This window comes from Plectropomus leopardus, chromosome 5 (assembly GCF_026936395.1).
Source record: "Plectropomus leopardus strain MGB_pleo_1.0 chromosome 5, ASM2693639v1, whole genome shotgun sequence".
In the NCBI taxonomy this organism is placed as follows: domain Eukaryota; kingdom Metazoa; phylum Chordata; class Actinopteri; order Perciformes; family Serranidae; genus Plectropomus; species Plectropomus leopardus.
In genome coordinates this window covers 22,252,649-22,278,942 of record NC_142180.1, presented here as the reverse complement: position 1 = coordinate 22,278,942, position 26,294 = coordinate 22,252,649, and the positions used below count along the sequence as shown (strand labels likewise).

The following is a 26,294-nucleotide window of genomic DNA, read 5'->3' as shown; positions in this document are numbered from 1 at the left end:
TTTAAAAACACGAATGTGTATCTAGCAGTGCTAATGAAAAGTCAGGGGATCCCCAGAAGTCATTAGGATTCAGCATCTAGGACTCAAGAACATCTGTACAGAAAAAGCATAGCAATTCATCCAATAGTCACTGAGATATTTCAGTCTGGCCCAAAGCGTTGGACCGACCAACTGACCGACTAACATCGCCATACATAGAGCTGTGCTGCTACCATGGCTAAAAAGCACAACAGTCCTGAGGTCCACCATCCACATCAAGCCATGTTTGTCTAGACTCTGCAGACCTTGAGGAATAGGGACCCTGGAGGCCTCTGCAAGACCCCTGGTTTTTAGCTGTGCACCCCTCTCTCTGGGCCAAGAATAACACAGCCGAGGAGGTGGAGAATGTGCACAGGAAACCGGTGCAGAAACAGCAGCAGCAGTGGCGACTCTGAGCCTGGCTGAGCCGGGCTGCTGAGGGCCTGGCTGGATTCAAGCACAGTCACGTTTCTGCTAGGTCCAGAGAGGCTCCTCCAGGAAAAAGAAAAAAAACACACACACACACACACGCACACACACACACACACACACACACACACACAAACACGCACACATGCACACACACACGCACGCACACACACACGCACACACACTGCTTTCCCAGGGGACCCTGTCTGGGGATTACAGTGTGCACAACAGCACACGTGCACATTGACTCATTAGCTGTTTGTCTAGACACAAAACAACATACATGAGCACATTTTATAGGTTACAGACACGATGATGTTTCTGTATTTCATCTGATTTTCTATTCATTTTGCTTTCATTAGCACACACAGAGTCTCCTCAGCACAAGCCCCCCTGATATTCATGTCCAATATCCCCCTGGTCTCTCTGAGCTCTGAAACTCCCTGTCATCTCCTTTTCTCTGCCAGGTGTTTTGTCGGCATCCTCTGGCCGCCAACACAACAGGGCCTCTGTTCTCAGCTCCCTGTGGGAAAGGCTCTCACGTGCCTGCCCTCTTTCTGTGTTTCCCCCTCTTTCTCCATTTCTCTCAGTTCCTTCCTCTATTAATTTCTCTCCCGGAGCATTCCTTGAGCACTCTTCTGTTGTTTCTCACTCCTTTGTCTGTTGATTTTGGCGTCAGTTCTCCTTCGGACCCCCAGAGTGAAGCCAGTTAACTCTGCAGCTCTAAGCTCTAAAGACAACAGTGCAGGGCCTCCTCTTCGCAACACACACTCCATCTGAGAGAAGGCTAACACAACAACTGGAGGCACACAGTAAACATGGTGGTGGTCCTAGGATAACTGGAAGTCTCCCACATAGACCAGTTGTGACCTCATTCCTGGAACAAGATGTAATACCACTTTATTCCTGACGAGGGCGCCAGATATTACAGGATCTGCAGATGTCTAACAGTCAGTTTACAGTGTATGGATGGTAACCACTGGTCTACACTAACTGTATATAAAGTAGCAGCTCTAAACACTGGCTCCATCCGAATTTTTAGGACAGGAAAAAAACGTTTAAACTGTTCTCAGTCCGACACTATTTTTTCTCCAGATGCACATTACACATAAAAGCAAGCATCTGTTCTCTCACAATGTAAAGATGTATGACACGGGAGTCACAATTTTAGATCTCTAACATGTGATTGAGGAAGACATCACCGTCAGACTGTCATACATTGCCATCGAACCTGCAGGCTTTATATATAATGACATGCTCTGCAGCTCACAGTGAAATGAAGCATCAGCTTTCACCCAAAGTGAACACACTCATATTTTCTTAAGAACTTGTCCAGTTTTTTTTACACTTAAATGTAAGCTTTTAATATTTAAATGTTATTGTAAGTTTAAATTTCTCTATTCTCTCATTGGGGGTTTACAGTAAAAACCCAGATAGGAATGGCTGTTAATTTTTTCCTCCAAATGAGAAATGCTATAATTATGTGTGATCACGGACAGATTACGAGACAACGGGCCCCTGGACACAGATATGTAAATGACCCCAACTCTCTGGAAACACACACAAAGACTGTGTGATGATTTTACATCTTTTTTGTTGTAGTCATAGTTATTTTGTGTCTTTTTTAGTAGTTTTGTGTCTCCTTGTAGTCATTTTGTGTCTCTTCTTAGTTGTTTTGTGGTAAGTTTTGGTTGTTTTCTGTCTTTTTTGGTTGTTTTGTGACTCCTTATAGTTAGTGTGAGGTTTTCTTTTAATTTGTGTCTTTTTGGTCATTTTATTTCTTTTTTGGTCATTTTGTGTCCCCTTGTATTCGTTTCCCCATTTGTAAATATGATGTGTCTGTTTGAATCTCATTGTGGTCTCTTTGAGTTTATTCCTGCTGGGTATGTTTTAATTTGAGTGAAATCTCTTTTGCAGGTGAAGACCTGACTCTTTGGGCCCCTAGGTCTGTGCCCGGTAGACTCGTTCAGTAATCCATCCGTGTGTGATCTTCAGTGTCATCACAAAATGCTATGGTTTTTGCTGCTAACAGAATACACCACATCCTCAAATTCATTTCCACATAATGAACGGGTGAAAAAAACACTAAAGTGGTCACTTAGTAACTCCACAATATGCAATATTATTTTCAGGTGCATTATGCGTGCCAAGAGAGTCATGAGGGTATTTTTGTTAATGAATTTCTGCTGTGGAGGCAATAAAGGAGCAAGAACACTTAACCTAAAACAACCAGCAGCTGTATGGGTATTCCTAACATTGTGTGTATTTGTGTGTCTGTGTACAGACGTGTGTTTGTGTGCTTGTACATTCTTCAAGGGAACCTGAAGAGGTAAACACCATTAAACTTCAAGTGAGGAAGTTTGATAGTCAAGTATAAAGCCGGCTACAAAGCCTCTCTCACCCACCTGTTTACAGCCTTAATTAACAGGCAAACTTCAAGTCAGATGGAGGCTATGTCATCAGTTGTGTCGGGCTGGGGGTCAGTCTCACTCTGGAAGTATTTAAGAGACCCTGAGGTCATAAGACATAACCTCCAGAAGAACAAACCAACGCTGAGAACTTGCGTCATCGTTTCTGTGGTTATTATTCTTATAAACAGAAAAATAGCAGCAGTATAAAATCAAAGAAACACAGCATACAAGTTTAATTTAGTTTAATTAAATCAGAAATCTATATAAAGGTCAAATTGCTCATTTTAATTGTGTGGGCAGGTGTGCTTTCATGCCAGAATAACAAGAAACAATGTCTACCACTGAAACAATGAACAATAGGAAAGTTAGTGGTTGAGAAAAACAAGCCTAAATCTGCAAAACAAAACCCCGACACAACAAAAGACTATTTCAGTTCATGAAACATTCAACCTGATCCAGAATGTTCTGTGTAATTTGGACCATATTTAAAAGATGGAAAACATGAAGTGAAATGGAAATGTCTTGTAAACATAACTATATTAAAATAATGGCAAAAGAAATGAACAAACCTGAGTCATGTATTGCATTTTCAAATCCTTAGTATTGTTTATATCCTGAACATAAAACACAGATGGGTGAGGTTTTAAAGGACAAGTTGAACAAATCCAGAGGACTGTAGATTTACGATGATTTCAGATGTTTTTCTTGTGATTCTATTATTTTTTTGGTTTTTTTTACGTGATTTTCTTTGTGACAAATATGACCTCAAACAAATATTTCTTGACCCAGGCTTGTATTTATGATATTTGGATATTGGCTAACGACTCTGAGGAGACAACAGTTAACCTTCATGCTTAACGTTTACCTTCGCCTTTAACACAACGCCTTCAAAACGTCTGGAAAGAGAAACCAGGTGAAGCTCAGCAGTAAATATCATTGCTATCGGCCATCACCTCTTTTTCCAGCTAACGGAACACCTCTCAAATGACCTGCTATTATGTCCAGCTGGTGTTCAGCTACTTTTGTTCAGGGTAAAGGTCACAGGTATGGGACTGTTTCGTGGCATTCCTCAGCAATAAATTTTGTCCTACTTCCTCAGTTGCTCAGTTCTAACCTGGTTTTCTTGTAAAATTCTTAAATTCTGTGTATTTCAAGGACATATTATTCACACAGATATCATCTTCCCATCTTTCAGTGGAAGACTGATGTAGAAAAACTCAAACTCATAATGGGGAAAAGCCATGATTGACAGATTGAGAACATAACATTTGTAGTTTCCATAACAGAGTGAGTCAGACGCTGTCATTTTGACGTCGTCAAAGACTTTATTAGACAGTAGGGATGATAAATGGGGTCAAAAGCAGAGACCTCTATGAAAGGCAATAAGGGTGTACAGCTGTATGAAGTGAAGGAATGTCCCTGACTGGAGATAATTCAACTAGATTGTCCACTTATTCAAATCGTTTTAATTCAACGGTCTCTGCTCTGGTGTTTTTATGTAATTTTCTTGTTGTCTACAAACCCATGAAATCTAACAATGCATTTGTCATTCTATTATTTCTTTTGGACTACCCAAAAAGGCAATCCACAAGACTGAAAAATGAAGCCAATGCAGAAATGCCAAAAATTGCTATTCATCCAGTGATCATTTGAGGCTGAGTATACCCCAAAATGCCAATTGTTACAGCAGAAATGTTTACAGCCTTGTACAAAAAAACAGTTTTCAAGACTAATGCAAATTCAAAAAATGCACAGCAGGAACCATATGCTATCAGCAGCAACATTGTAATTTATAATTAATTAATTATAGTAATTATTTCTATTCAAGACTAATTAATGTACCTTCTACCTTCTTCTACCTTCTACCTTATTAAGGCCCAAAGTTACACATATTTAAAGGCAGGGCTACTTGAGTGACAGGTTGTCTGTAAGTCAGCACTACAGTCTATAACTCAGATCCATCCACTCGCCCCTCCACAGCTCCAGCATCATGTCCAAGTATGGTCACTTGTGGCTTTAAAACCCCAACATGGCGACGGCCAAAATGCCAAACTTGATTCAGAACGGCATAACACAAACCATTTGGTAATGTTATGGTTACTACGTCCATTGTTTATGCAGTCTATGGGACTACCCTACCATGTCAACACATTCTCACTCCCAACGCGTCAAACACCGATTCAACGCTGATTTTTGTTCCCCACTGAACACAAACAGCAGTTACTGGGTGAAAGTCCCGTGTTTAACCCACCCATCCTCACCGACAACCTCCCTGTGTTGACTATATACAACGTCAGTAACTGGACGTTTCAAAATGACACAGCTGGTGTATTTCATTAGGATGCTAAAAGGTGCCTCAGTGCATTGGTATCAAAGCAAAGGGCCATTAACCAAACATCAGTGACGGATGAATTGAACTTAAGAATGGGTCGACTGCGTCTGGGACATTCAGGCACAAACCTATTTGTTTCTACTGAAGATGTAAATCTTTAAAAATTGATCACAGACATGTAATTTCACTGTCAAAGAAGTCTCAATGATTTTCTTAACAGCCGGGCACTGTAGCTTTTAGCAAGCATAGCTCAACATAAGTAAATTGTGAATTTGTTGGGGACTATTTTCAGGTGTGGATTAATACAAACTATTGAGCATTTTTGTCAGCAAAGTGGTGCATGTGCCATTTAGTCAAAATATTCCACGGTGCCTGTCATCGTGATGAACAAACATGTCACTCAGAGCCAAGATGTGGCTCATTGATGCGTTTTGAATTGTTTCTGGTTAACAGTTTGAGACAATGGTATAAGCCGTATGAGGCTTTGGCTACACAGGAAATACTTGTTAGTAGGATGAGTTCACTTTTGGCGTTGGTCTTCTCATGGGATTTGTTGTTAGTAAGTAAATATAGAATATATTGCCAGCCTTATCCTTTAACAATTGTTGTGCGCTCATGTGTTGTTCATATTGGTGAGGGCAATCAAGCTAATATTTGGAAACAAGAAAAACTCTCTGGAATCTGGAATCGAGAGAACTAAGGCTCCCAATCTAAATGGAAACCATCACTGCTTGCCATGGTACATTCGCACACATTGTTCCCTTTAGCTGTATTTCCCAGATGAGCCTGGGTTTGTTGTAGTTGAAAATAAAAATTGTGCCCTCATCCAAAGAAAACTTCCCCTGCTCTCCCAACAACCTTTACCTTTTTTACCCAGCCATTCTGTAACATGTCCTTCAACAGTAGACAAGACCTCATACTAATTACATTAGTGTCTGGATAAATATCTAAAGGACTGTCCCAGATCCTCCCTTTAATAAACTCTGTGGTTCCTGCCGCTCTGTCTCGTGAGTCCACTATCATCCCAGCTGCCCTAAACGTTGCATCCCTTCACTTTACAGGTCGGGACGCGCACAGCTGCCTCTCTCCACCTCAGCTTCTCATTGTCTTCCAGTGACATCATCGAATTACTCACAGCAACACATCTTTCATCATCATTTCAGTAATCATTATCATTATCATACCACCATTAAGGTCTGTCCAACTGCATCATATTTGGCTGACTTCCTTCCCGATCAAGAAAGAAAAAACTTCTATGAGGTTGACAGGCGGATAGACTGGCTTTGGGTGGTGATGAGGCATGCGGAGGATGATTGAAGAGTGGTGGATATTTTGGAGGCCAGTGGAAAAACATTGTAGCCCACCACTGCTGTTCCTCAACTCTAATCATGTTAGGAAAAGTTGTGACAGAATCTACCACCTGCAGACTGCGAACACTTACTATACCCTACCCTTATCATTATCACGTAAATAATAAGCAACTTTATCATCACCTTATTAGCATTATGTGTTTTCATCATCCTCACATCTTTGCCTCTCACCACCAACTGCCACTTTGATTCCTCTCTCCACCACCCCACTTATTTGCCCTTTTGGTTTTGAAGTGGTTTGAGGCCATTACATACCAAGTCTTTTACATTATCTCACGTGTTACAAGCCCAGCCTTTGTTCAAGCAGATAATGACTGTTGTTTTCACAACGTGCTGCGCTGACCACTTACAATGATAAGAATGGCCACTCCGCTACACCACTCTTATCTAGCATCAGCATGGCAGCCAGGAATGTGTTGTAGCAATTACAGACCTATTACATTGTTTCCATAGCCCCGCTCTACGTTAGCAGCAGGGCAGGGCCACTTTCTGTACATGCTAAAGAATGGTGTTAATCTATTTGTATGATTAACCATCTGTTTGGTATAAAACTAGCTACATGTGTTAATCTGTAAATGTGTACCTTGAATGGGGTTTGAAATTGCTTCCTATGGTGAAAATGTAGTCAACTGAAAGACATCTAGGATAACAGCCAACTGCATACATGAATGGCATATGTTACATTTCAATCTGATCACCGCCAACACACAGCGGAGGTGCTCGACTGGCTGTTTTTTCATGGGCTGGCCTGCGATCTCGTCTGAGGTCTTGTGTCAACAAGACTTAGGAGAGTTTAAACACTGTAAAACCTCACACCTCTTAGAGAAAACCCCTGGCCTTGGAAATGACTCTTGCTCTGGGTGGTTTTCCCCTGTTCTGTCTCATTCTGTTAATCTCAGTCTTTGCTCTTTCTTCCTCAATAGCATCTTTGATTTGTCCAAAAAAACTGCTCAAAAACTCCCTACATAAACCAGTTCCAGCTGTAGTGGGTAACTTCTATATTTATTTATTTTTTATTTTTTTGCTGAAACTATCTCTACATTCACATAGCACTAAATGAGATAGATAATCTGTAATATCTATCTGTCTGTCTGTCTATATTATCTCTATCTATCTATAGATCTATTGATCTCTCTCTCTCTATGTATGTATATGTATATGTATATATATATATATATATATATATATATATATATGCCTAGTCTATTTCATGTAGTGCGTCTTATAGTCAAATTTCAGAATTTCTCTTCTCAGCAAGTCATTCGCCGCTACGCAACCTTAACAACAATGAATGGGTCCCCACTACAAATGCTATATCCAGGTCTCTTAGTAAATCCATGGCTTGACCACAGTTCACAAGCAATGATTGACATGGTTGACAGTTGCATTAGAGACTACTCAGCTCTTATTAGTTGTTTTCAGCACGCTGTGGTTGGCTACTAGCAAAAGCCAAGGAGTATGAAGAGAATGAGGGACATGATTTTTTTCATAAACTGTCTGTCTCATGTACTTCTTTGAGAATATAGTGATAGTTACAACAAAAAGGTCAAATGAATGTTTTCATCAAAGTTACCAAATGTAGCTTTAAGATAAATCCTACTACATGTAATTCCAAATCCAAATCTAAGCTACGTCTTCCTTTCCTTTGTGTGCACCAATTCCAGCTTCTTATCTCCTTATCTACTTTCCCCTTCCCTTTCTCCATCCCTCCTCTCTTGTTGGCTCCTGACCCCCGCTGTGTGTATGAAACTTGACTGATCCCGGTCAGGAATTTGCCCTATATCACCAGAGTTGGGGCCCGTAGCTGTAAATAACATGACCAGTATGTGGGAACGGCCATAATGAAGATGGACGGGCTGGAGAGAGAGCTGACAGAGCTGACTACATTCCTCAGGCTAGTCCTACGATTATGGTGTTCACACACACACACACACACACACACACACACACACACACACACACACACGCACGCACACGCACACGCACACGCACACACACACAATCTACACATGGCTGTACCAGGTCATTTCAAACCGTAACCTTAACATAATTTAATAAAGCCCCATTTCTATGCCAATATGGGCCCTAAATTGAAGTCACACACCTCCTCCAATCTTGCCTATAAGCTTTCCTCCTCCACACATACACCTCGGTGTGTGTGCTTACCATGAATACATGCAGGCTTAGGAAGTGGAGAAAGAGGCTCAGGGTAGTGATACTCTTTTTTGCACTTAGTTGTTTCTGTCTGGAGTGACTAATCTTGTTTGAAAATCTAAAGGTGACTGCTGTTGACGTTCACTGCCTGCTACAGTGCTCTACAGTATCTCTGCACACATGTGGAGTCTTTATTTTATTTGGAGAGGCAAAACAGAGCGAAGTATGCTAATCAAGTCAAACTGTACACTGACGCAGCGCAGCGGCGAAGACTTTTAAACTACGCAGAGCACATTCAAACCACCAGCTTTCAACTAGTACCAGATGCGAGAGACCATGTTATAGAAAGGCTTAGACACACTTCCTGCGTGAGACCACACACCTCCACAGTCACATCTCGGCTCTTTTCACTTCCAAGTAACATTACAGGAAGTCTTGGAAAATTGATGGCCAAGTTTACTCTGTGTTAAGGATCATTTTAGAAGTATTTTTCACAGCTCTGGAACAGGAAGAATTCAAAGAACCACAAATATGATGAACTGGCAGCTCAGCGGCCTCACAAGCTCTCTCAAGAGTTCACTGAGTCTATCACCGACTCAACCAGACACTCAAAGCAACAAATATTGACTCTTCCAGATCCTGTGTCTTTTTCCTCGGTGTTGGGCTGGCAGAGCAAACAGCTGGACTGCTACAGCACCGCCTTTCATCCAGACAAACCTCCCTTCCACCCCCAGGCCTCTGTCTGCTGCTCGTACACCTACAATGCTGCTTTCTCCATGTGGGGGGCCTTCGACACTTCAAAGGGCCCCGTGTGGGAGCTCCAGTGGGGTGACAAGCAGCCAGAGCCCAGCTGAGCAGGATCGCACTTGTCAGTGCCAGGCAAACACATGTTGACTGAGTGTGAGAGACTTCTGGTGGAGTGTGAGTGAGTGAGTACATTTACATGCACAGTTATGTGGAGCTACAGGTAAAGCTCAATTAGGGCATTAATTGGACTCCTGTCCTTGTCCCAGTATACAAGCATGCATGTTTTTATGGATACGCTGTTCAACTTTCAAAAGCCCAGCGCAAAGACCTTGGAGCATGCACAGAACACCTGGGCCGATTCAGGTCCGGTTGAGACATATACATGAAAAAAAGTAAACTGACCTTCAACTACATTATCTAGGTATATTAGTTAGACCTTGAGAAATTCAACTTAGTCAGAATAATGCGTTTATATGCACTTTAGAAGTCCAGTATTAGTTGGACTAACACAATAATGCGACTTTTTCTAACATCATGTATACAACTGAGTGAGTGAGTTGTGCTGTGTTGTGTTTATAGGGTTCCTACTAATTTTCATTAAAACTTTTCCATAACTTCTAAAGGAAGTTTCTAATATTTTTTTCTTGCCCCACTTGCCCAGCAGTTTTCAAACATATCAGATTCAAACTTTATTCAAACATAATTTCAGCTAGCTGGTATACATGAAGGGATAGAAGGAATGCAGGGGGAAAATAAAAAAAACATGCGTGACGGTAAACAAAATGTCACAAATCGGCGTATATAACATCACGTTGACAGCTACAGAAAATAAATTTGCCATTGTTACACATGGAAGGTCAATCTCTGCTGATTACTGCAACAGTTTCATTATACACAACAAAATTCCATAACTTTTCCAAAACTTTCAATGATTTTTTTCAAATTTGATGACTTTCCCAGGCTTGGAAAACATGCTTGTGAAATTCCATGACCTCTCCAGGTTTTCCAAGACTGTGGGAACTCTGTGTTTATCGACTTCTCCAAGAAAATCATCTGTCATCATCTGCTTTTATGGGCGTTCTCTCCTCTCTTATAATCTCACATCTCCCAACTTAAGCATTACCTGTAGCCAAGAAAACCACATTACTCAGCTGGACAGACAGAACAAAATTATCTATCAACGATTGGCTAAATCTGCTAACAGACCACTCAAACCTTGAAAAGCACACAGAAACCCCAAAGGACAATCTGATCCCATTTCATAACACCTTGTCTCCTTTCTGGCAGTTTATCCAGTGCTGAATCCTCTCCACACCGCCTCACTCACTCAGATCCTCTCAAACCAAAATGACAACTCATAAAAAACCACAATCTTCTTGCCCACCATGACTGGAACGCCCCTTTTTTCTTGTAATGTGTAAATGTTGTTTATGTATAATTTATTATTGCCAATGAAAATGCTGTAATGCATTCCTGTAGTGTCACGCTACTTCCCCAATCTGAGGTTTCTCTTTGACCAAGTGCACACTTAAAAATTCTCACTTGGCTCATTAGTCAGGCTTTGGCAGCAGAAATCCAGTCAGACTTTGGCATTGTAAGTTTTATTTTAATATCTGAAGAAAATAGAAAGAAATGTCCAAATGATATGGTTCCTTGTTGACAAAACTACAGAAAACAGTCTTAAAGGAATAGTTTTGGGAAATTTTGGGAAAAATACGCTTTCTTGCTGAGAAAAGATCCACGCTAGTTTTATTTCTGTCTATTACACATGGATCTACAGCCAGGAGACCGTTAACCTTGCATAAAGACTGCAAGCAGGCCAAGAAATATTCCCAGCTGGCAGATATGCCAATATGATGTCAGACAGACGCTGGACAAACATTAAATTCTAGTGTAAATGAAAACTGTGTTGGGGATATTTCAAAAGTTTATCGAGGTTAGAGTTTCATGTTGCGTGGACATTAGCATTATGATGTTTTGCAGACGATGGGTTTTGTTCCCTTTACCTTATGACTAAATCTTGTTAAGATGAAGTTTGGAAGACGTTGGATTTTGTCATCAGTCAGTGTTTCCCAATAACGTCCCGCCATGGAGCTGGACTGTTTATCAAGAGCAGTATTAAAACACCGCTGGGTTATTTACAGCACAGTAGCAGCAGAAATGCGCAGCAGAACGTCAAGCGCATAAACATGAGACTAAACCGTTCATTCTGCTGGGCCTAAAACTCTCTTTCACTTACAAAAATCTGCAAATACCTCCTCTCATGGAGCGATCTGATCAGCTGTGAATGTATCAACAGATCACTGTGCCGCATTCAGAGACCCGCAAAAATGTTGGATATTAGAGTTAGACCACAGATTAGCAGTCTAAGGGAGTATTGGAGACTTCCACTTGAGTAATACCAAGTGTCTGGCTAGGCCGAGTTTGTTAACCTTTGAACAGAGCCAGCCATTTTTCCTGCTAACCTAAGCTAATTGTCTCCTGGCTGTCATACTGAGACAGGTCTTGATCTTCTTGCCAAACAAGTGAATACATGTCGTTCCCAAATAATCAAATTGTTTCTTTAAAACATCACATGTAATCACAGTAATTAGCAAAACCTACTCTGTATTTTTCCAGGGGAAGCAAAACTAAAATAGGACTGTTAACAATCAGAATGAAGAAAGAAGCATGAAAACTGACAAGGCATTTTAGTAAACGTGGCTGTCGATGAGTGCATTTGTCTTTTGGTGCAACAAAATTACTGTGACTTAGACTGACTAAATTAGACAAATGAGCTTAAAAATAATGAGTGAGGGAGGGAAAGAGAAACAGAAACGGGTGGCAGTATCGTGATGTAGCAAACACAGCTGGCCACCTGATACTTTCAACCCAAACTGACCCTCAGAAAAACCACAAGGGTAAGTGACCATGCAGCCTTGTGTAAATGTGTGTGTGCATGCAAGTGTTGACCATTTGTATATATTAGCAGCTCAGTGCGTGAAAATTGACTCATCATCTCTTTAGATCTTTCCTCTTGTCACACCGTATGCTCTGCTCTGTGTTTCTAGACTAAAACCCCTCCTGCCCCCTCCTCTTTTTTGGTTTGTGTAAAACTCTTGGGTGGTCCATTGATACACAGCTTTAATAGGCCTCAGAGCATATGCGTGTCAAACAGCAATAGAGGTTTGACCCTAAACAAATGTGTCACAGACAGTCGCAGGGAACAACAGGATCTGTTTGTGTTGATAGAGGGACATGACTTCAGTTTCCCATGAGGTGGATAAGAAAGGCATTTTCGTGATTTGTTGTATTGGAGCACGCACAGATTATGATTTTGTTTTATAGAGAGTGACGATCTCTTCAAAGAATCCATCTTTTGACATATTTTTTCATCACTTCCTCTTTCCCTCTTGTTTTTGTCGTCTCTTCTTTCACATTACAGATCGGCCCCTCCTCTGCTTTCGTCGTCGCCTCTGTGAATCCCCGGGAAAAAACAGCTGCAGACGTACAAGAAGCGAGCGTGAGACATAGGACTGGAGGGAAGGATGAAAGGTGGAAAGAATGCTGATAGGCAGGTACCTTAAGAGGATGTTCCAAGTATCTTCGCATCTGTTGCCCAAACCTCTAATGATCACGGTGTTGGGCAGCAGAGCGGAGCAAGCAGCGGGCTGGCTGCTAGCTGGACGTCCTGTTCTCCCATTTGTCCCAAGTACACCTGCTTTACTAGAGTTTCACACTCATAAAAGTCTTTTTGTGGCTTTTCCTACCCCACACACTGACAACACAAGGACACACTTGTACCTCATGCATGTGCATAAACACATGCACAAGCTGATATACAAACACCCAAAAGTGGATGTGCAGATGCCTGGCGGTGTTTTTTTGTGCTCTGGCAACATGAGGCGAAGCAGGACTTTAAATGTTATTGGGCCTGATTATAAATTATTGGCTTAGTGGGGTTTTATTGATACTAAAAATGAGAACATGGTTCAGACTGCTTGAAGGAAATCATATTATGTTAAATCCTTTGGCTTTGATGATCAGATTCCCCGCCGCTATCTTCACCTGTTCTGCAGACGGCGAGCAAACATTTATGGGTAAACATTTATTCTTAGCTGACAGAGATGGAGAAGTGTTCGCAATGGGAGACGTCCAGTATCCAGATGGAGGAAATTGGACAATATTTCCTGAACTTATCGTACGGGTGATGTGTTTAGACTCAAATTTTACTTTGATGGAGTGTTTTCATTTTGGGTTGCAGACCTTTTGCGGACTTCCAAGAGCTGGCAGTTCCAGCTTTGATAGTGCTGAAGGTCTAATGTCACTGCAACATCTGTTTTATCTGTAAATCTATCAAAATGAAGAGATTCTGTTTGTAGATTGCATTACTACATGCTCCATTGTCTGTAAATCCACAAGGTTGGAAAATTACTAACTACATCCAATGAAGTACTACATTTGAGTAAAATTTTGAGATACTTGTACAAAATGAGTATTTTCAGTTCATGCAACTTCGTACTTCTACTCCATGACATGTCAGAGGGAAACATTGTACTTTTATTTCACTACACTTATTTAACAGCTGAAGGTACCAGTCACATAGGTTTCCATACAAAATGTTCTCATCAACTATATAATATGTGATCAATGATACAAAATATAACGCATTTTTATAGATCAAAAGCTAACAAACAAGAGACCCTTACGAATTTGTACTGCTGTGTTTTTAATCTACTTGCAAACGAAAATAACTAACTCATCTTTTGGGACCTCCATGTCTTAACAAGTTTTGGATAGTGGGCGCTATGCCTCTGTGCAGATGCCATCACAATATCAGCACTGTTTCTATGTATATCTATGAAAAGTTATGCACCAAAATTTTTATATATCCCATGTAATCTCAAGACAGTTATTTGTGTATAACCCACTTATATGGGAGGGTTGTGATCACATCAATCAATCACATCAATGCACTGACAGCTGTAGAGAAGGCAATAATCTTTGCCATGAGGTAGGTGGTGGATGGGTCACAAAGCACAGGACTTTCTCCCAGGAGGCAGGTGTTCTGAACTGTGTGAAACGTTGTCATTATGTTTCTTTTCCTAAACTTAATCTTTGTCACTTTACGTATGTAACTTCAATTTGAGAATGTAGTGTCATTTGTGGGATGCTGATCTGCAAGATATCATAGGAATCATTGTCTGAGCATACAGAGAACCTGGGATCACTATATCTTTACGTAGAAATATACTATGCTGTGCTGATGCTCTGAATATCATGTACAGAACCTTTACGTCAAGTATCTGAATACTTCTTCCTCAGCTAGTTTGGTGAGAAAAATGTAGTTACAATAAGTTAAACTTATGATCAAATGTAAGTTCAGGGGGTGCAGGTCAGGTGTGTCTATAAAAGTAAATAAGAAACACCTGAGAACATGTCCAGAAAACATCTGTTTGTGTTAACAATTTGGATACTACCACAATCCACCTAAGTTGCACTTCTGTTCCATTATGGTAACACATCTCAACACTAAACATCCACTTTACGTTCTAACAGCAGGGCATGACTCATTTTTTCACAACTGTAAATTTTAATCTTACTAATAATAATAATAATAATAATAATAATAATAACTATTATTATTATTATTATTATCATTGATGGTATCACTATGTGTTCTTACACATAGTGATAACTGGAACAATGGAACAAGTTCAGTCATGTTCTGGGTTATGGGTATCGTCAAAAGGCATTCTGGAAAATATAGGAAATCAGCACTTAGGGAGTACATGAGTTACATGGAGGTAAAATTCACAGCACTAAAAAGTTGAATTACAATATTTCATCACAAAATAACGTCATGGTTTGAGGATATTTAATGGTAATTGTGTTTAAGGTTTATCTCCAGTTCTTGTGGATACAGAATCCTTCATAAGTAAATCTTGCCTTTTGAAATGTCAACACAAATTCAAGTCTTTTAAAATCTGAGACTTCAGTAAATTTTACTCCATACAGGTATATATGTAGTATTGCACTGGGCAAATTACGGCTCCACTGGAATGGAGATGACAAGTTTATGGCATGCTAAAGTGCAAACATTTTAAGAGGAGGGGGGTATATCAAAGTTGTTATATTCAGGTTCTGCTTGACAGATTGTTTCAAAATCCAGACGCCATTTCCTTCAGCGCTACAGCCCATCCCCCCATCTTCCACGAGTCAATGAGAGGGGGAGAAGGAGCATTAGGCTTCATTTTTCACCCTTTTCCTTTTAAACTCTGTGGCATAAGTCATTTTAAGAGGACCACACCTCAGTATGGACTGCATCAGACTCGCTAGAGGCTACAACTTGGGGAAAATTCTTTTAGGTTTTTTTTTAAGAGCACATATACAGAGCTTAGTTATGGAATTTACAGGAAAGTAGGTTATACACTGTCCTGGTGTGATGCCAGTACAGTCACAGGTATCATATCAGGTCTAATACAGGGCTAATATGGGACTGTTCGTCCTCACTACAACAGTTATCTAGAGTATCGATGCCTAACTGGATTCCTAATAAAACCGACATGTCTGTCAGTGACTCTCCATCTATCTGGTCTTCTGTCAGTTTCTATCTGGTAAAGGGAACAGCTCAACATTTTAGAAATGTCCTTGTTCACTTTCCAGTGGAGGGTGAGATAAGATAGATATCACTTTCATCTCTGTCACTTTAATAAAGCTATGGATGTGTTCTCTATTTTCTATTTGAACCTTGGAGGAGACAACCCCACTAACGCCCATAAAAAAAGCATATTAATGTAGCTTTTACTGATATATTACCCATATATTATTATTAACCACACATGCATTTGCTAAACCAACCAGATAGTGATGTGTGAAAACACAAGGCAAATATCTCACCTTTGTGTCGCTTGTCTAGGAAAGTTTTCTAGTGCTGCCTCTTTTTTTGCTCTATAGTTGTGTGCCAACTATTGGGGTCAGTAGTGTCACCTGAGGCCACAAGAGGGGAAAAAACATGGGTAGGCCTACCACTTGGTAAGAACCGCAGTTGTAGTGGGTGGTTTTTTTCCCCCCAGTGGCCACAAGTGGCAACAATGAGCCAACTCTACAATCAAAAACATACTTCAACAAGCGATGCAAAAGTAAGATTCATGCTTTATTAAAAGTATTTTGGTTTGCAGGAAACAGACTTAAAACATGACTATTGACTGGTTAGTTTGTTATGTGCACACTGGGTTTGGAGTGATTTACTCCGTCCATCCATCCATTGTCGTCAGCTTGTCTGAGACCAGGTCGTGGGGGCAGCAGGCTGAGCAAAGCACTCCAGACCTCTTTTTCCCCAGAAACGCTTTCCAGCTCCTCCTGGTGTACCCCAAGGTGTTGCCATGCCAGACAAGATATGTAATCCCTCCAGTATGTTCTGGGTCTGGCCTGAGGCCTCCTACCAGTTCAATGTGCCTGAGATGCTCCAGGAGGCATCCTGATCAGACGCCCGAACCGACTCAACTGGCCCCTTTCGATGCAAAAGAGCAGCCGCTCTAATACAAGCTCTCACTGGATGTCTAAGCTGAGTGATTTACTGTCCCATGCAAATAAGCTCACGTGTCTCAGGGTCTTGTAGCACCAGCCGTGATGCGGGTGTTGCACTGGGCAGTCATGGTAAAGAGAGAGCTGAGGTGACAGGCAAAGCTCTCAAGTAGCCGTCAATCAAAGTCCAAACCCTCACGTAAGGTCATGAGCTTTTGGCCGAGACTGACAGAATGAGATCGCAGATGAAAGCAGGGTGGGGTTGCTCGGCTCAGCCTTGGAGATAGGGTGATGAGCTCAGACATCTGGAGGGAGCTTGGAGTAGAGCTGCTGCTTCTTGATGTCGAAAGGGGCCAATCCAGGTCGTTTGGGCATCTGATCAGGATGCCTCCTGGGCGCCTTCTGTTGTAGGTTTTTCAGGCACATACAAATGATAGGAGGCCCTGGGGTAGACCAAGAACACACTGCAGAGATTATATACCTCATCTAGTCTGGCAACGCCTCAGGATACCCCAGGAGGAGCTTGAGAGCATTGCTGTGGAGAGGGACGTCTGGAGCACTTTGCTAAGCCCTGGTTGAAAATGGATGGATGGTTAACCACCTCAACAGCATAAAAGAGCAAGGCATCCCCGATATGCAGCATTTTTCTATGAGAGCTTCTAAGACTCAAGTCTCCCAAACAGTGTAATAGACAGTCCCAAATGGGGCCAGGGGGGAGCTCTGACTTGGACGACGTGAGGTTATTTTTCAGTTGTCAGTTGCTAGTTGTCTGGAAACCGGCAGAAATACCAGGAAGTCTGCTGGTAACGCCAAGAATATTCTAGCACATGAAGCGGCAAATTGTCAGTTTTCATATTTGGGTTTTTGTATGGTTTAAACAAATGACATGTAACCTGTTGGTTTGTGCTGGTAGGTGGATTTTGTTACTTTTGGATGGAGCAACAAGGTTTTTCCTGTTTCCAGTCTTGTTGAGCTAAGCTAAGCCATATGCATATTGGACAGATACTAGAGTGGTATCGACCCTCTCATTTTTTACTGTACATGTTACTGGCTGAAATGACAATATAATAGTATTATAGACAGTCTGATAAATGGAGTCCTTGTCCATCACAGAGCAGCCATAACATACATGTGACTGAGAGTGCCCCCCAACCCCCCACGCTCTGCAGTCGACTTTACAGTTGGAGCGAAAAATTACCTCACCTCGTCCAAGTCTCAGCTCCCCCAAAGTTTGAACAGGAAGTAGGGAAAACACCACCCCCGCCCAGCCATTCGCACACATTACAGCACTCCCAGAGAAACATCAACATTATAGAAAAGTGGAGAACCCAAAAATGAAATCTGATTTTAGAATAAGAGCCCTGTCTGTGGATGTAAAACACATAATACTTGTAACACGAGGGAACATGAGATAAACATTCGGTCCTAACCACTGTTGTGAGTTTTCAGTCTGTGAATTCCAGCCGTTGTTTGGATTCCTCTGAGAGGGAATGTTTTATGCTCCTTTGAAAATACAAAAGACGTCGCGCACATCTGAAAGCCATTAGCCCCTCAAACTGTTAGCAAGCAGTCTGAGGATTCTTTCCGCTCTCTTGGAATCTCGCTACATTTCTCTCTTTGCCTCTTTTCATTTCTCTCTTTTCTCAGCGGCTCCGACCTCTGTCTTTTGCAGTTACAAGGGTTATGGAATTTCAAAACTCTTCTCCAGAAAGCCTCTCTCCATGGCCTACTAAAAACCAAAGTCCTCAGCCATATCATACACATCGACCTCTCTGCATCGCTCTCCCCACTGTATGTTTTAACAGTCATTTAAGCGTGGCCAAACGAGATGTGCAGAGTTACAGTGTGCTCTCCCTCTGGGGAACAACATCACGTGTATAACCGCCTTTTCCTCTTCTGATTCTCACAAAGCAGGCAGGGGACATGTGAGGCAAGTCCTCCTCGTCATCCTCTGCAGCCTAACCTTGCATAAATGGACCAATGTGTTTGTGTGCTGTTTTATGAGATCACATATTCTCATCCTTCCTTGAACACTGCCATTCTTTGTCTCCACTCGTGTTATACTTTGAAGTTCTGCATTCCTCTCTCACTGCATCACCGCGGCAGCACAGCTGCACAAGGCCAGGTCTTAACAGAGCCGAGCACAGCAGTGCTCCGGGTAAGGTGAGGCAAGAAATGCCTGCCTGGTAAGTAAATGATGGAAAGAAAGATGGAAGAAGAGGGGGGGGGGGGGAAGCATGAGAGACGGTGAAGAGTAGAGGTTAAAAAGAGGAAAATTGGAAAAGGAGGCCAAGAAAAAGAAGGAGGTTATGGGTTGTTTCTGCGACTGGCATGTCTGCCTGCCTGCCTACCTACCTACCTCTCTAACTATCTATCTTAAGCCCGTAATATACTGTGTGAATTTTGGTTGTCCCAGACAAAAGACCATTGTGAAAGAAATGTGGTGATATGTTTGGTCGTGGCTCTAAAACGGTGGTACTACATCTCACACTGAGAGATGTTCAAAGACGGCCGTTGTCACAGTCTTGCCATCAAAGACATCCTGAGATAAAATCCTGACGGTGTCAGAAATTTGGGATTAACATATCACTGCGTCACTGCTGTTACGACCTACGCATACTAACCAACCAATAGAAACGCAGCATAAAATTCTGCCCTGATCAGTGCAACACTGGCTAGTGAATGCTAAATGATCGTAGATGCCAATAAATAAATCGTTTGAGCTCTTGTTGCAAAATTGGCATGCCAAATTGGCCTCTTTCCCCAGCCATGACCGCGTCCACGTTCTCCTCCTCCTCTTCTTCAGGCTTTATTTGACACAAATAAATGTCATTATAGTGAGGGCTTGATTCATGTTTGTTTTCATTTTTGTTTTACTACTAAAGCAGCGTAGATGGATGATGCACACTGATGATGTTTTATTCTTGTGTTCTGGCGTCGCCAGATGTACGTCAGTGACAACGCCTGCTAGTCAGTGGGCGATGACAGCGCCTACTGAATAGGGAATTTAACAGTTAAAACAGAAGGCGTTGTCATCGTACAGCCAGCTACATCAAACCTGATGTAGCTGCGTTAACTTTTACAATCTGTCTATCAATGTGTTTGTCCACCCATTCATCCGTCCATCTTTATGTGGTCTTGCGTGCATTTGTTTGTGTCTGTGTGTGTCTTTGTGTGTCTTTATGTGTGCGGTGTAGTGACCATATTTTTATCCACCCTGGGGGAAAACCACCAGCAGACCACAGAATTCCCAGCTAGGATCATCTCTAGACACAGTCACACTCCACCCTGACCCTTCAGGCTCCGACCACAAACCCCAAGACCATGATGACACGATGAAACCAACCTCTAATCCCTAAACTCCACCTTACCACACACACACACTGTGTATGCACGCACACACACCTCCATGCTCCCATGACCTTAAGGTTACCCTCTGCCAAAACATACTACGAGCGAGAGAGACGAAGATTGAGTAAATGCAGTGTGGAAAATTGGAACTGCGACAGGCAGTGATGTACACAAACAAGAGGATTTGGGTTTTTTTCCACTATTGGAGGGCTTTGAAGCTCCAGTGAGCCTCATCATCGTTGCCTCATTTGACTTGCTTAGCATACAAAGAATGTAAAGAAATCCTCAAAGCAATCCCCATTTTTCCTTCTTCTTTCCTTCTTTTTTTAACCCTGCAGATTCAAACAACCTTTTGCATAACTTTGGAGTTTTTCTCCTTTCCATATCTTACAGTAACATGTATGTATGCCTCACTTCTCTTTAAAGTTCTAGTGTGTAGGATTTAGAGGTTATACTGGCAGAAATGGAACATAATATACTAAGTATGTTTTCTTTAATGTATAAGTATCCGACAGTGACAATTGTGGTGTGTACCTTAAACTTACCATGAGCTGTTTATATCTACTTAGGCAGCAGGTCCTCATCTGAGTAGATCACCATGTTACCTCGCCATGTTTCTACAGTGGCCCAGAATAGACAAACCAAACATCGGCTCTACATAGGGCCATAGGGCCACTAGCATTTTTGCAGTGGCTACCATAGTTAGAGGCCTCTCTAAAACACTGAGTTTAAGTCACTGCATTCATTTTGTTTTTGTGACTGAGGAAGAGACCTCTGTGGATAATATGGCTCCGGGTAAAACCCCCTGAGACGTCTGGATATTCAGTCATCAGAGAAAAAAGGTGAGCACACATTAGCAGATGCTGGACTCATGGCCAGACATGCCAAAGAGAGTCGCAGAAATTTGAGGATTTGTAATGTGAAACGGCATACTCAAGTGTTTTTACTGTTAAATTCACAGGGTGTGTTTGTTTTAGAGAGGAGGAGACCTCTGCAGATAATTTGGCTTCTGGTAAAAACCTCCTGAATGTCTGGATCAGAAAAAATAGGTGAGCACACCTTAACGGGTGCAGGGCTAGCAGCCCATCTGGGATGTACCAAACAGTGCAGCAGAAACACTGATTATTTTAACCTGAAACTGCTTTACTCAGTGTTTTACTGGTTTTAATCACCTGGTCTATTTGTTTTGTAGAGGAAAAGAACTGCAGATAACTCGGCTCACGTTTAAATCCTCCTGAACAATGAACACTGATGTAATTTTAACAGGGAGACGTTTCAGCTTGTTGAAATCTACAGTCCTCATCGCTAAACGCCACTAAATCCCCCTGAACACATCATTATATCTCCTCTTGGTGTAAACTGCAAATCTAGGAGATACAGAAGGTACATTGACAGACGATTTCCCACCGTCAAGTAAAACCACCAGCTAGCACTTGCCAAACTGAAGCATCATTTCCTTGGTGTGCATCCAGCTTCATCACTTGTGAAAAGACGTGTGATTTCCAAAAGAGTCAATATGGAATATCTTGCATCAGACCTGAGTAGAGCTATTTTAGTTAAAGCACATTTGAACACCTCATTAAAGTATTCTGAGCATTTGTATCACTTTACATCTTTTTAGAGTGGTCACTCTTGTGGTCAAATTGACCTTTTATATGTTAGTCAAAATCCTTTTTTTTTTTTTCAAGACAAGTACTTTGTGTTTATGTGCCAGTGGAAACCTATATATAGAATGAATAATGACCTTTAGCTGTGTTATATTTAACACTATGAGGAGAATATAGCATTGTGCATGGATTTCATATTTGTTGCCCTCTTAGGGATAACATGGATATATAGGAAAAACAACTTATGGAGACAAATTAAATCCTTAAACATAAACTCCTCAGACTCAGTTCTGCCTGCGATGACCCACGTATGCACCGGTTCACCCCTGAGGACGGCAGTACAGTATGACTAATTCTGGCCATGAATTTCTCCCCGCTGAGAGGCTGTCATGGAAGTGATTTGGCTCAGCAAAGGTTCTCCTGGCTGAGCTAAAGACAATCTGAAAGCCCCCATCAGGCTCTGGTGGTCTCTCCTGGTTCTCTTTCTTTCAGCGCTGGGAGAGATCCGGCACGGCTTCAAGAATTCAACGAATACACAAGTATAAGTGCAGAAAAAAGTACACATCTTAGTTTGCACACGCTTACACGCAAAGTCGAACAGACGCAGTTGCATCACGACATATCCTGAATGGTACTGCTAATCAACGTGACATATGGCATCTGAGTTAGGGGCGGGATTTAAAGGAGTAGGTGGGTTTTATGTGTGTTTTAAGAGTATAACTATGTGTTCATGTGAGGACAATGCTCATCTGGTTTCTGTACTGGCTTGTCATGTGAGCTACAAGAGGGACCCCAAGCTCGACCAAGCCCCCGCATTCCTGCCTCTGCTGGGCTGGGCACATGTAATAATGATGCAGTCTGGTCCGTGTAAAACAAATGACTTGCTTTCAGCAACGTGAGCTTGTGTAGCCACCACAGAGCTCACCACAAGTCTCACTAGGATCATTTTTCTTTCATGGAATAACAAGAATAAAACCTGACGTTATAGCTAGTTATCTTGAAAGCATGTGTTCTTGTTAGTGTAAACATGAATCCAGTGCACAAACAAAAACGTCCTCTCTTCTACTTTAATGACTACGATCGAATAAGTGACATTACAGGCACATATCGCTCTTGGGTCATTTAGGCAGCCTGCTCCTCAGGCCACATGTATTTACCTTGGGTTGACATATGGCGTGTCTGTGAGTGTGTGAGAGTTTACATACATGTATACAAATGTATGCACTGGAAAGAAAGAGACAAGTGAGTGAGGAGAAAGCGGAGAGGGGAGGGCAAGTAAAAGTATTTCCCTGGGCTCTGAAAGTACAATACACACCGACAGCAGTGTGTTTTCACTGTAGCCAGATCACTGCCTGGCGAAATGTGGTTCTATTTAGAGGGGAGAGGGAGGGACTGCTGCGAGAGAGAAGGAGGAAAGACAGAAAAAGGGGGGGACCCGTACACACACATAAGTGTGTTCGAAACTCCTTAAGGGTCTAATTCTTTGTTCCCATCTATCCCAGTCTTTCATGGTGTCAGTGTGAGACTGTGAGACTCCCTAAGAGCTTCGGCAGCACACCACAAATCATGCTGCAGGGCTCTGCTGCATGTTGAAGGCTGGTCCTATACAGCGCACTGCATGTTCCCTATTAGAACGAATCGCCATGTTCAATAGGATGAAGTGAGGAGGGGCTGCGAACTTGCAGTCTGTTGTGTTTTGACGTCTGATTGTGGAAGCGTGCAGGCCTGTGTCTATGCTCAAGAGTAGAATGCAGCAATGCTAAAATGTGATTTAATGAGAATTTCTCTGGGTAGTTTACTGTTGTGTAACCCTGGAAAACCTCAGCAAATTTGCTGGATCGCTTAAAAAAAAAAAAAAAAAAGCATGGGAAGAAGACAATGAGCAACTTTAGGAGAAATTACAAAAAAAATAGCAAGAAATTTGTAAAAAAAAAAAAAGAATAATAATTATAATAACAAAATAACAATAATAATAATACCTGAAAATAAAATAAAAAAGGAAGGAAGGAGAAATACAAATAAGGAAATGACCTGAAGAAAGTTCTTAAAATTAAAATAATTTCCTGACATAATTTTAAACATGTAATTATGACAATTGTAACTATAGTATTCTAGACACTTTTCCCTTTCCTTTAAAAAAAAAATTCTAAATGTACTAACTTTTTTTTTTCAATTTTTGGGATCTTCCTTGCCATGTTGCTCAATATCTTTTTCCCCATGTTTTCAAAAGAAATCAAACCAATTTGCTCAGACTTTAAAGGTTTTAATATTTGTAAAAGGCGTCTAGCACAAGAAAACTGATGTTTTAGGTTTAGAAGGGTTAAATCATGTGGTTGCAACAAAACTGAACACTCATTTATCAGTGAACACAATGTGGAAATGTTCAGGTTTTCAAGTAAAATTTAAATGCATCCCCTGATGATTAAAAGTGGTTTAACATCACCTCATCTCCGGATATCTTCATCCTCCATGTTCTTTTTGATAGATTTAGATCACTCCAGGTCCTGCAGAGACAGAAAACATCATACACATGGTTGTCATTACCCACGTTTGTTAATTCTTGTCTTTAAAACTGAACAAAAACATTAAAACAAATCACAATAGCCTTTAGAGGATAATCAGAGGGCATTGGAGAAAAGTATTTCCAGGTAGCCTTCAGGTCTAAATAATGCCCTATTGTGTGAAAAAGTATTTATGACCCTTACGAAATCTGTGTGTGTGTCAACAAAGAGGAGACAATTCAAGTGTTGCTGGCTCTGACAAACAGCGACTCTGCTTGTTGTCCTCCAAAAAGGTTTCCAGTGACAAACAAGGTCTTTCCACTCTGATAACCAGAGGTTCTTCAGAGGTCCTTTAAGGGTTTAACAGTAGTCAATATTGTCTAAAGAAATACTTTAAGTGCTTCTTTAATTACACTGGAGGGATCATTACTTTTGATATCAATTTGTAATGTTTGTATTAACTTGCACAGTCTTTGAAAGCAACAAAAATGAATAAAAACTCACTCATCTTGTGGTGAGCACAACTGGGTGTAAAGCATTTTCATCGAGGATATAAAAAAGCGTGCGATTTTTTTAGGGACATTTCTTAGGGTTTCAAAAAGTAGCATCAAAACAGCCTCGTTAATACAGCGGTTCTTTATAGATCTCATTTTCAAAGGCTCAGTTGCAAAATGAAGTGGACAGATGTTGGACACTTCAGCAGGACAGATGTTGCAAGTCACGTTCTTGAACCTTTATCTTTTGTTTGTCAGATGTTTCTCTTCACGGTCTCTCATCAAATCCCACAGAAGGAAAAAACATGAATGTCCTGAAAATAAGTTCTTAACTTCTTTCTGGAAAGTAACACATTTGTTGATAGGTTTCACAATGAATATGCTTTTATAACAACTTAGTCATGGTCAGATTGAAGTTATTTTGATGTGAAATTTCAATCTATTTAAGTACCCATGACCTTCAATTGATTCATTAACCTACATTACCTTTTGTTACTGTAATATTGACTTTGCAACAACCTTCGCTGTTTGTTATCCAAGTCTAAAGAGTCTCCTTTGTAGAGCTACACTGAGCCGTTTTTGTTGAGAGTGGTGAAATCAGCGCAGTGGGAAGAAACATCTGAGATGTGCTCAGCTGTCCTCACCAATATACCACCCAGATGGCCTCTCTCTGTATGTTAACTTCCTATCAGCACTTGTGGCAACAAAGCACAAGGATGTGTCAATCACAAGCACCAGTGGGCCGAGGCAGTAAATAGCAGGGCTATTTGAATAGCAAGCGTAAATCTGACACACTGTGACAGAGAAACATGATTTATATATTTAACTTAACTTCATTTATAAATAGACTGTGATCTATTACTGTAGTGTATGACATAAATGCTTAGACTTTGCATTTAATTTCTAATAAATGACAACAAATATGGCAACTAATCAGGTGGGAGCCGACTAGAAACGCAGAAGAAAAGCAGTTTCATGCTAAAAAAACAGTGTTTCTCCAATGCTGTTCGATGTGTCGAGCAGGCTGTTAGCCTAGCGCCTCCTAATGTGCGCTCACCTTTGTGCTCGAGATGTTCACAGAGTTTTTTCCTGCAGCTTAATTATCAGCAGCAGCCTCCTCCTCCTCTTCTAACCAAACAGACCAAGTGAGTTAAACCTGTAAAAACACAAAATAATGCAGTTTCACGTTAAAAATAAAGGTTTTTCCAATGCTGTTTGGCTTGTCACAGAATGGCTGCTATCTGTGGTGGCTGACCCGAGAACGCAAATGACCATATCTAGAGCTAGTGCTTGGTTTGTCCATTCTGGGCTACTGTAGCAACATGATGCTGCAAAATAGCAATATCTGTGGATTAGGACCTGCAGCTTTAAATG

At 41.3% G+C, this 26,294-nt stretch overlaps 1 protein-coding gene across 1 annotated transcript in view; it reads right to left on the bottom strand.

The window, feature by feature from the left end:
- The window catches only part of LOC121940075 (ceramide synthase 2-like), a 48,917-nt gene extending 22,843 nt beyond the window's left edge, over positions 1-26,074 (bottom strand). Inside the window, exons 1-2 of the mRNA XM_088077745.1 lie at positions 25,978-26,074; positions 24,369-24,429 (exon numbers count right to left, since the gene is read on the bottom strand). The gene's annotated coding sequence lies outside the window, so the exon portion shown is untranslated. The remainder of the gene's footprint in view (positions 1-24,368; positions 24,430-25,977) is intronic.
- Positions 26,075-26,294: the final 220 nt, after the last annotated feature.